Source organism: Beta vulgaris, chromosome 9 (assembly GCF_026745355.1).
Source record: "Beta vulgaris subsp. vulgaris cultivar EL10 chromosome 9, EL10.2, whole genome shotgun sequence".
Classification (NCBI taxonomy): Eukaryota; Viridiplantae; Streptophyta; class Magnoliopsida; order Caryophyllales; family Amaranthaceae; genus Beta; species Beta vulgaris.
The window spans coordinates 9702533-9711396 of NC_079210.1; the positions used below are offsets into that span (position 1 = coordinate 9702533).

At 37.0% G+C, this 8864-nt stretch overlaps 1 long non-coding RNA gene across 1 annotated transcript; it reads right to left on the bottom strand.

Moving 5' to 3' along the window:
* Positions 1–4789: 4789 nt before the first annotated feature.
* On the bottom strand, positions 4790–8629 carry LOC130590084 (uncharacterized). Its single transcript, XR_008967682.1, has 2 exons — positions 8213–8629; positions 4790–5059 (listed from the first exon to the last, which is right to left on the bottom strand). It is a non-coding gene; the product is annotated as an uncharacterized LOC130590084 (long non-coding RNA).
* Positions 8630–8864: the final 235 nt, after the last annotated feature.

An 8864-nucleotide genomic window follows, 5' to 3' on the forward strand; every position in this document is an offset into this window, starting at 1 on the left:
AGAAGGTTGCGAAGCCAACATGACTCAGCGACGACGTTTGCAACGCCGCGGTATTCGGCCTTAGCACTGGACCGGGAGAGGTAGCTTGCCATTTAGAAGACCAAGAAATCAAACTGTCACCAAGAAACACGTAGTACCCAGACATAGAACGACGGGTGTCAGGGCACCCACCCCAATTAACATCAGTATATGAGACGAGACCGGTAGTAGGGGTAGAGGAATAGTGCATGCCATACTCCAAAGTGCCTTTAAGGTATCGTAGAATACGTTTTAAGGCATGAAAATAATGCTCACGTGGGTCATGCATAAATAAACAAACCTGTTGGACGACATAGAAAATGTCAGGACAAGTGAAGGTAAGATAATGTAGGGCACCGGCAAGCTGGGTATATAGAGTGGGGTCCTCAATGGGAGGACCGCTGGAGGTGCTGAGTTTGTCCTTAGTGTCAACCAACTTTGCCTTGTAGCGCTCAAGTGACCTATCAGACCTTAACTTATGCTTAAACAACCATATACAACGAATCACATTAGCCCTAGATGGTCGCTCAACAAGAGTCCAAGTATTACTTTTAATTAGCGCAATTAACTCATCACACATAGTGGCCTTCCGGTTAGGGTCCTCTAGGGCTTAAAGATGGGAGCGGGGAATGGGTGATAAAGAAGGTGGAGTTTGGACGACAAAGAAGCGATGCCCAAGGTATGGGTTGGGCTTAGAGATACCTTTTTTACTTCGAGTGGTGATGGGGTTAGGTGCCCGTAAGGGGATAGGTTACGGGAGGTGGCGTTAATGCCCAGGATATAGAAATGCGCAGTGCCACCCGAGGACAATAGCCTTCACTAAACGGGAGGTGGTTAACCGGCCGGGAGGTACGTCCACGATCTTGAATAATGGTATACTTGCCAAGAACCGTCTTTCACTTGAATTTATCATGTTTCATTTCTTTTAAGCATATCATCATCATCATAAATAATTATATTCTTTTATTTCATCCATAACATCATCATCATCATTCCATAACATTATATCATCATAACCATCATTAAACATTTCATTTCCCGCAATCATATATAAAATATAATATTAATCATGATCATAAAACATACTTCGAAGGGGAATGTGGGTGTTAGCAGTAGACGTTACCTGAATTCCTGCTTAACAACCTTGACAGTCGGGGCAAGCTTTTAATATCCTTTATCTTCTTTAATCTATTCAAGAATAGTTTTATTAATGAATATTTCATCATTTAGCTTTTAAGCCTGAATATTAGCTAGCGCTTATTAAGGTCATAACGTTCATTGTTTTGTCATAAAGGTCTCAACATATGTCATTATTTTCTTAGTCGTTAATAACTTCTTAGGGTGACTCTTAAACAACCAATTAGGTGAAAATAGCTCCTTTAATTTAATCATACTTTTAGAATTATCGAAATATTATACTTAAAGTTATATTATTATACATATCATATAACCATTCGAAAGCATATTATTATTATAAGAGTTCATAGTTAATTATCAATTAATCTTCTATTATTACACTATTTAAATTTCTTGCTATACTAGAACCATTAATATTATTATGATATTATTTAATCACAAAACTGATAAATCAAGCTATCTTGTTATTATAAGTGAACTTAAGTATTAGTGAGGTAATAATAACTTAAACTCATATTACAATTAACAAGCTTATTAAATTAGTTTTAAACAACTCAACTAGTTTAGTAATCATGAAATATAGCCCAATAATAGTTTTTAGGAATTAAGTTAAGTGGTCTAATTTAGACTAACTAAATTAGTCCATAAATAAACTCATAACAAATCTCATTTCATCTTTTAGCCCAACACAATACATGTCAGATTTATAAACACTTTTAGTTCAAATTGTAGTCTCCAAGGCCCAAACTAGTATAACTAACTAAAAGAATTTAACTTGGACTTGATTAGTAAACTTAAGAAATGAGAAATTTCTTTTTTAAAAAAGAAGTCATTACCTCTCCTACTAGGAGCAGGGGCAACGAAGCGAGGCAGCTTGGCTTCGGTTCTGGCTCTGGTGGTTGGCGGCGAGCGGCGACAAAGGTGCGACGGCGATCTTCGATGATCTCCGACGGTGTGGCGCGGGTCGTCTATGCTGTGCGTGGTGCAGCAGTGCGAGACAGAATAGTGCGAGGAAGAGAGAACGTGAGAGTGCAGGCACGACGGAGCTGCGACGAGTGTGCAGGTGGCCGGCGAGTGACGCGCAAGTGATCGACGGCGTGGAGCGCGACTGAGGCTCGACACGAGGCTGGCGTCGCGTAGTAGCAGATGGTGGTGGTGGTGTGAAACCCAAAACAGAGGAGAGAAAGAAAAATGAGTTTTCTTTTTGGGTTCCTTTGGGTCACCTTTTCCTGCGAATTTGTGACTGAAATTTGCGATGTTTGAAAGGTGGTTCGTAGGTGGTGGTCAGGTGAGAGATGAGAGGATGAAGTTTGTAAAATTATTGTGTTCTTGGTGATGGATTTCATGGCCACTTATAGTGGGTTTAAGAACACCAATTCAGTAGTTAGGAAGAAGGAATTGAAGTAAATATTCTGCATTGTTGACTGAGGAAGAAGATAGATTTTGGCAGAGGAATAAGAATCACTACAAGAATCCGCTTAATTAACGACTGAAATTTACCGACCGCAGCTATATCGGTGGGTATATTAAAAATTACCGACCGCTTTCACTGCAGTTGGTATTTACTACCGCCATAAATTATTACCGACCGTCTAGCGGTAGGTAATTAGTCGACCAATTTTTTACGCCCATCAATTCCACACCCATATAAAAGTAGAAACCCTAAAAAGATTTCACTCCTCTGTCTCTCAACTCCCAATCCTCCGCCTTTTTCTCTCACTTCATCTCATTTATGGTGTTTTCTCAGTCTCATCTTTCTTTTGCTCTCATCTTGGTTTTCTCTTTCTTTAGTTTCTTCTCACTTCATCACATTTATATATGTTCTTTATCTTTTCAATAACTCTAATAACTCTATTCTCACCATCATAAACCCAGAAGAAATGATTTGGAAGACGAAATTGAAGAACCAGAAATGAAGTGGGTACGCTAATGAAATCCGGCATGCTTGATGTTGTACGATGAAGCATCAATAAGATTATTCGTGTTGTCGGCGACAAAAAAACAAGGTTTTTGTATGCGGTTTTAGGGTTTAGGTTTAGATCTAGATTTTAGGAGTAGTCTGATTCTTCTTTCATCAGATCTAAGTGATTTGAAGCTTGTAATTGTCCATTCATCTAGTTTTTTGCTTGATTTTTTACATTTCTCATCACTTGTAATTAGTTTTTAGGATATAATAACTATAGATCTACGTTATATTTGTTATACTGAAAATACCTAATGTACATGAACTTTACATTAATCTACTTATATTTGTTGCTTTCATCTATTTTTCGTTTGTTGGTGTAATGTTGTTAAGTAATGAACGATTCTGAATAATCTTTTTTTTTTTGGATGTTGGATACTTAAGATAAACTGATAACATTTGTAACTTGCGCTCGATTGAAATTTAAGTATCAAGATTTGAAAATCGAAATCGGTGATGGGTAATTCCATTTCCCGGTTTTAATTTTTTTTAAAAATTTGTCAGAAAAATTACCTACCGCCTAGCGGTCGGTAATTTCAATTTTACCTACTGCTAAGTCGGTAGGTAATTTTCCCTACCGTTGAACGGTCGGTATTTCCGAATTACCGTCCAGCAGTTTACCGACTGCCCTTTACCGACCATTAAACAGTCGCTAATTATGATGCCGACCGCTTTGCATCTATTACCGACTACTTTTTGCCGTCGTTAAATAGACGGATTCTTGTAGTGAATGGAAGGTGGTGGCATGTTTACCAAGTGCCCATGGAAGCTTTTACTCTTTTTCCTTTTTATTTTGTAACCAAAAATTAGAAAATTATTGTACTTTTCACTCTACTTCACGTGGCCTTGCAAAAGTTTAGTGAAATGTGGATAATTTATGCTTAATTGATTTAAAAAACAAATTAAAAGCAACCTTCTTGTTTAATTCGTGAAATCGTAAAATATAAATTATTGTCACTTAGGTATTAACACAATTTAAGTTGGTAAATTTTATACTGAAATTCTATAATTGTTTTATTATATCTTGCTTGATTAGTGGAACGTTAAAATAAAATATATATTTTAAATACTTATTATAATTAATTATTTACTAAAACACGTTTAAGTCTTTAGGATATTACAGTTAGGCGCATTAGGATGTGGTTGGGCTGGAGAAGAGGGGATATGGGGGAGGGGAGGGAAAAGGTTGTGAGAGGTGGGCTGGGCACGAGGGGGGGGGGTTGATGGGATCGGGTTAGGGGTTTTAGAAGGAGAGGGACTTGAGGACGGACTAGGGGGCGAGGCCTTGCGAAGGAAATCATAGTCGGGGAGGGTGGGGGGAATGGAGAGCGAGAATGGGAAGTGAGATTCATCGAAGGTGACATGGCGAGAGAGGATGATTTTGTTAGTGGAGAGATCGAGGCACCGATATCCATGATGGTTGGTGTAACAGCCCGAATTCTCCCGACCAGCTTACAGAGGATTAAGCACAGCGAAAGAGACTTTGGTCGAGATAACCCGAACTATTACCATCACACTCACCAAACTACATCGGAGAGTATGGAACTCAATTGCTAACTCTCTTCAAAATAATTAACTATTGCAACTATGCTCTGATTCTCAGACTTTATTCCCATAAATTTCTACAGAAAATCCGGCAGAATTTCCTTTGAAAATAGGACAACACTAAAGTGAAAAATAATATGAACCTGTTACAATTTCAATAAATAAAATATTTTCAAATCCCAAAGCTCATCAACCTCAACGCTTTCGCGGAGCAACAACCAAACAGAGAATCAGGAGCACTAACGACTCTTAAATGAAGAAATAGATTATAGAAAATAAACGATTAACTATTAAAGTGGAGCGTCCTCACTTCAGTAACATATATAATACTGCACCATCTCGTATCCGCTTCAGCTTGCAAAAGAATAACTCACGGCTTCAACCTGGAACATATAACTGCCACCCACCAAGTGACAGGCCACATAAATGACAAAACAACGTACACACATCAGCAAAGCTGAGTACTAACCCATAAATAAGCTTAACACATGCTTTGGTGGCTTTTACTTAAAAACGACTCAGCAGTCAACATAAGTTCAACAATCACATCCATCATAGCATGCTTAGCAGCAATAATCTTGTTGAACATACATATTATATTTCTAGTTCCACATTTCATAATACATCATTAATCACATAGTAGCAAACACGCTAAGGTGACTCCTAACAATGATACGTTTCATATATTCTCATTTGATCAACCTTTTAACTTACCACGATTCCATAGTAGGAATATGAGGTCACCAACTTTGATATAAGTAATAAACTTTACTTCCTTTAATTGATTTCTTATCAGAAATCTAAACTTATGTTTTCATACTCTATCAATCATTCCCTTATACTGTCGTACATAAACCCTTATCAGACAATAAATGACATAACAACTTTCATCATAACGATTCCCTATCGGGAATCCAATAACGAGATATGATTCCTTATCGGGAATCCACATAACAAGATACGATTCCTCATCAGAAATCTAACGTTAGTATCACTTACCATGATATGCCTCCTTATCAGGAAATCAATATCAATATTCATATTCATATACTGAATAAACATTCATTACTTACCTCATATGATTCCTTATCGGGAATCCGATATCGAAACAACTTACCACGATACGATTCCTTATCGGGAATCCACTATCGATATAACTTTCATACTTTGAAATAACATTCCTTTTAACCAGGGGGAAAGAGAACGCGGCGGAGGAGACAAAGCTTACACTCCGATAGTGGGGGTCGTCACCCAACCATTCGCTTTACTTTTGGCCAATAACCGCGACTAGTCCGGAGTACATTTTTCCGCTGATTTCATCAGCCATCCACAGGTTTCACATTACCTGATATAACGCCCGATTATCGCCCCACAGAGCAATGGGCAAGTTTCCCTGTGGGGCCCCCAAGTTTCACAGTCCATGGGGCACTGTTCATGTCACCTCATCCGTCGACTCAGACGAGGCTACTTTCCCCTTTCAGCTTCCTTTCGATTATTGTCATAACTCAATCGCCATTCTTAGAACTATTCCATAGTTATAGTAATCATTGAACAACAAGCAAGGCTTTCTCTTAGAGAGTTATAATCACTTAAGTATTTCGAGCCAATATAGTTATGCATTTCGATTCAACTCAATTACAATTACAAAACATACTTACCAACAAGTAACCAATCATATTCTGTAAAATACCCAACCTAGTGACAATAGGTCTCTCAGCTAGAATTAACTAGCGAGAGTTACTAACCCGATTCCACACATCACATACTTTTGCATATAGATAGTTCATATTCTTTTTCACTTCACCGATATCTATGTAGACTCATCTCAATAATGATAATAACCGTTATCAAACACCATCAACAATTACAATAAGTCTCTCTCTTAGAATTAACTAAGGAGAGTTAGCGTAGATTCCACTACTCGAGATTCATGAAACAAAGGTCGATTAGACCTAATCGAATATGGGAAATGATATCTCGTAAGTTCGATTCCAATACCAACCATTAGTGGATCATATTCTTACTAGGTATAGCGAGTCATATTCCCTTCTAATTAGAAGTCATTTCATTGTGTAACTAAAACTACTTTAAATTAATGCACAAACTTGCATTTACTTAAGTAATCTCATAAACCAACTTAGTCCTCCGAATTCTAATCAATCAACATCACTTCATTATATTATTCTATTTATAGCTATCCAATTAAAATACTTTATCAAACACATTTTCACCGATCTACTCCATAGTTAAGTAATCTAACTTTCATACTCTTCATATTATTATAATACTTAGTTAATCCTTTCTTTGACTTCATGTGAGGTTATTAATTAGGTTGACCCATTTAAACAGTCTACTCAAACTATTATTCCCCATTGTATCATTGATAACTCTAGTCAGATTTTCATATAACTAACTTATAGAATTACACCCAACCAATGCTAGAACATTTAGTTATAAGTAGAACACTATCACACACTTACCACATCAATCAACTTATTAATATAGTATATACCTTAACAAAATGATAATGTACAATTAGAATTCTAATTATACATTAGGTATGCCACCTTCCACAGTTCAGTGAACTTCCATGAACAACGTAGAAACAACTTTCATGTATCACATAAACAAAATCAACAACATAATTTCATTACTATATCAATCTGGTACTCAAGTCGCCTTTAAACGCTAATAAAGACCATTTAAGCCAAAACCAGGACTTATATATTATAATTAACAATGAACTCGAACAACGTACTATTCTAATTGATAATATGAATATTATTTAAGGATTAACAACTTTCTATTATCATTAGAACCAAGTTATATAGATTAACTCTTAATAGCTCACAACATTCCAATTCTTTAACCATTAACTATTAACAAGTATTTCTCCTCAAGTTTAATTATATAAAACTAACTCAATCAAATTCCTTATATATAAATGTTTCACGAGTCTAATTACACCTCTTTGATTAGGAGACAATAAAACTATCATAATCAATTCTAAACCAATAAGCTTCTAAGAATAATCACCGCACTTTGAATAACTCTTCAAGTCCATAACTCGGTCATGGTTTCACTTTAATGATATCAAGTAATATCATAAATCATTTCTGGTTCTTCTTAGTATGAACTCCTCTACTTATTCAAATGACAACCTCTAATCGAACACACAATTCAATTAGATTTCCTTACTACCCAACATAGCTAAATAACTTCCATTAATCATGCTAAACTAACATGGCTTATTAAACTAGTTCAAGAACATATATTTACTATCTTCTACAAAACTAACATTATCATCAATCTAATTTATCAACCAAGTATGGGTCCATAACCAATATGCATTTCGCACTACCCACTTACAACAATATAATGATACTCTATTTATAAAATCAATCAATATAAACACAATCCAATTCAATATACAAATTCACCAACAACAATAATTCATCCCCATCAATACCACATAATCAACAACCACATTTTACTATCAAATTATCAACCATTATCATAATTCAAAGGAAGGATCAGAGGGGTTAGTACCTCTGCTCATGTGAGCAGCGAAGAAGAACAAAGGAAGGGCAGAGAGTTTGGGTGAGGTGGATGAGCATCGGGGAAACGGCTAAGCATCGACAGCGATGTCCGGAAGGGAGGTGAGCTCCGGCGAAGCCAACGAATCGTGGTGCGACGCGAGTCCGTCAAGGCGGCAAACTGGCGGTGCGGTGCAGGGCAGCAGCAAACACGAACAACACCACACACGAGAGAGAGAGGGACAGGGGCTGCGAAGTGTAGCGTCAGGTCTTCGACAGCCTCGGAAAACATCGGCGAGGCAGGAGGGTGGAGCTCCGGTGGAGCAGAGAGTAGGTGACGAGAGAGAAAGTAAGGGGTTTGGGGGTTTAATTGGGGTTTCGGGGTTTTCACACGGGAAGAGAGAGAAAGAAAATGTTTTGGGGGTTTTAGTTTTCTAAATAACCGACAGGAGGGGGGGTTTATTTGGGTTAATCTAACCGACCAACAAGAAAGAGGGTGAGACCGACAAAGGTTTGGGATTTTTCCTTTGGAAAAATACTACTCAACAAATTGCTAGTTAGAATCCAAAATATAAAATAATAATAATAATCTCATATAATTAAATAAATAATTACATTAAAAACACGACAAATAGAAATCACATTCCACAACTCACATAAAATAA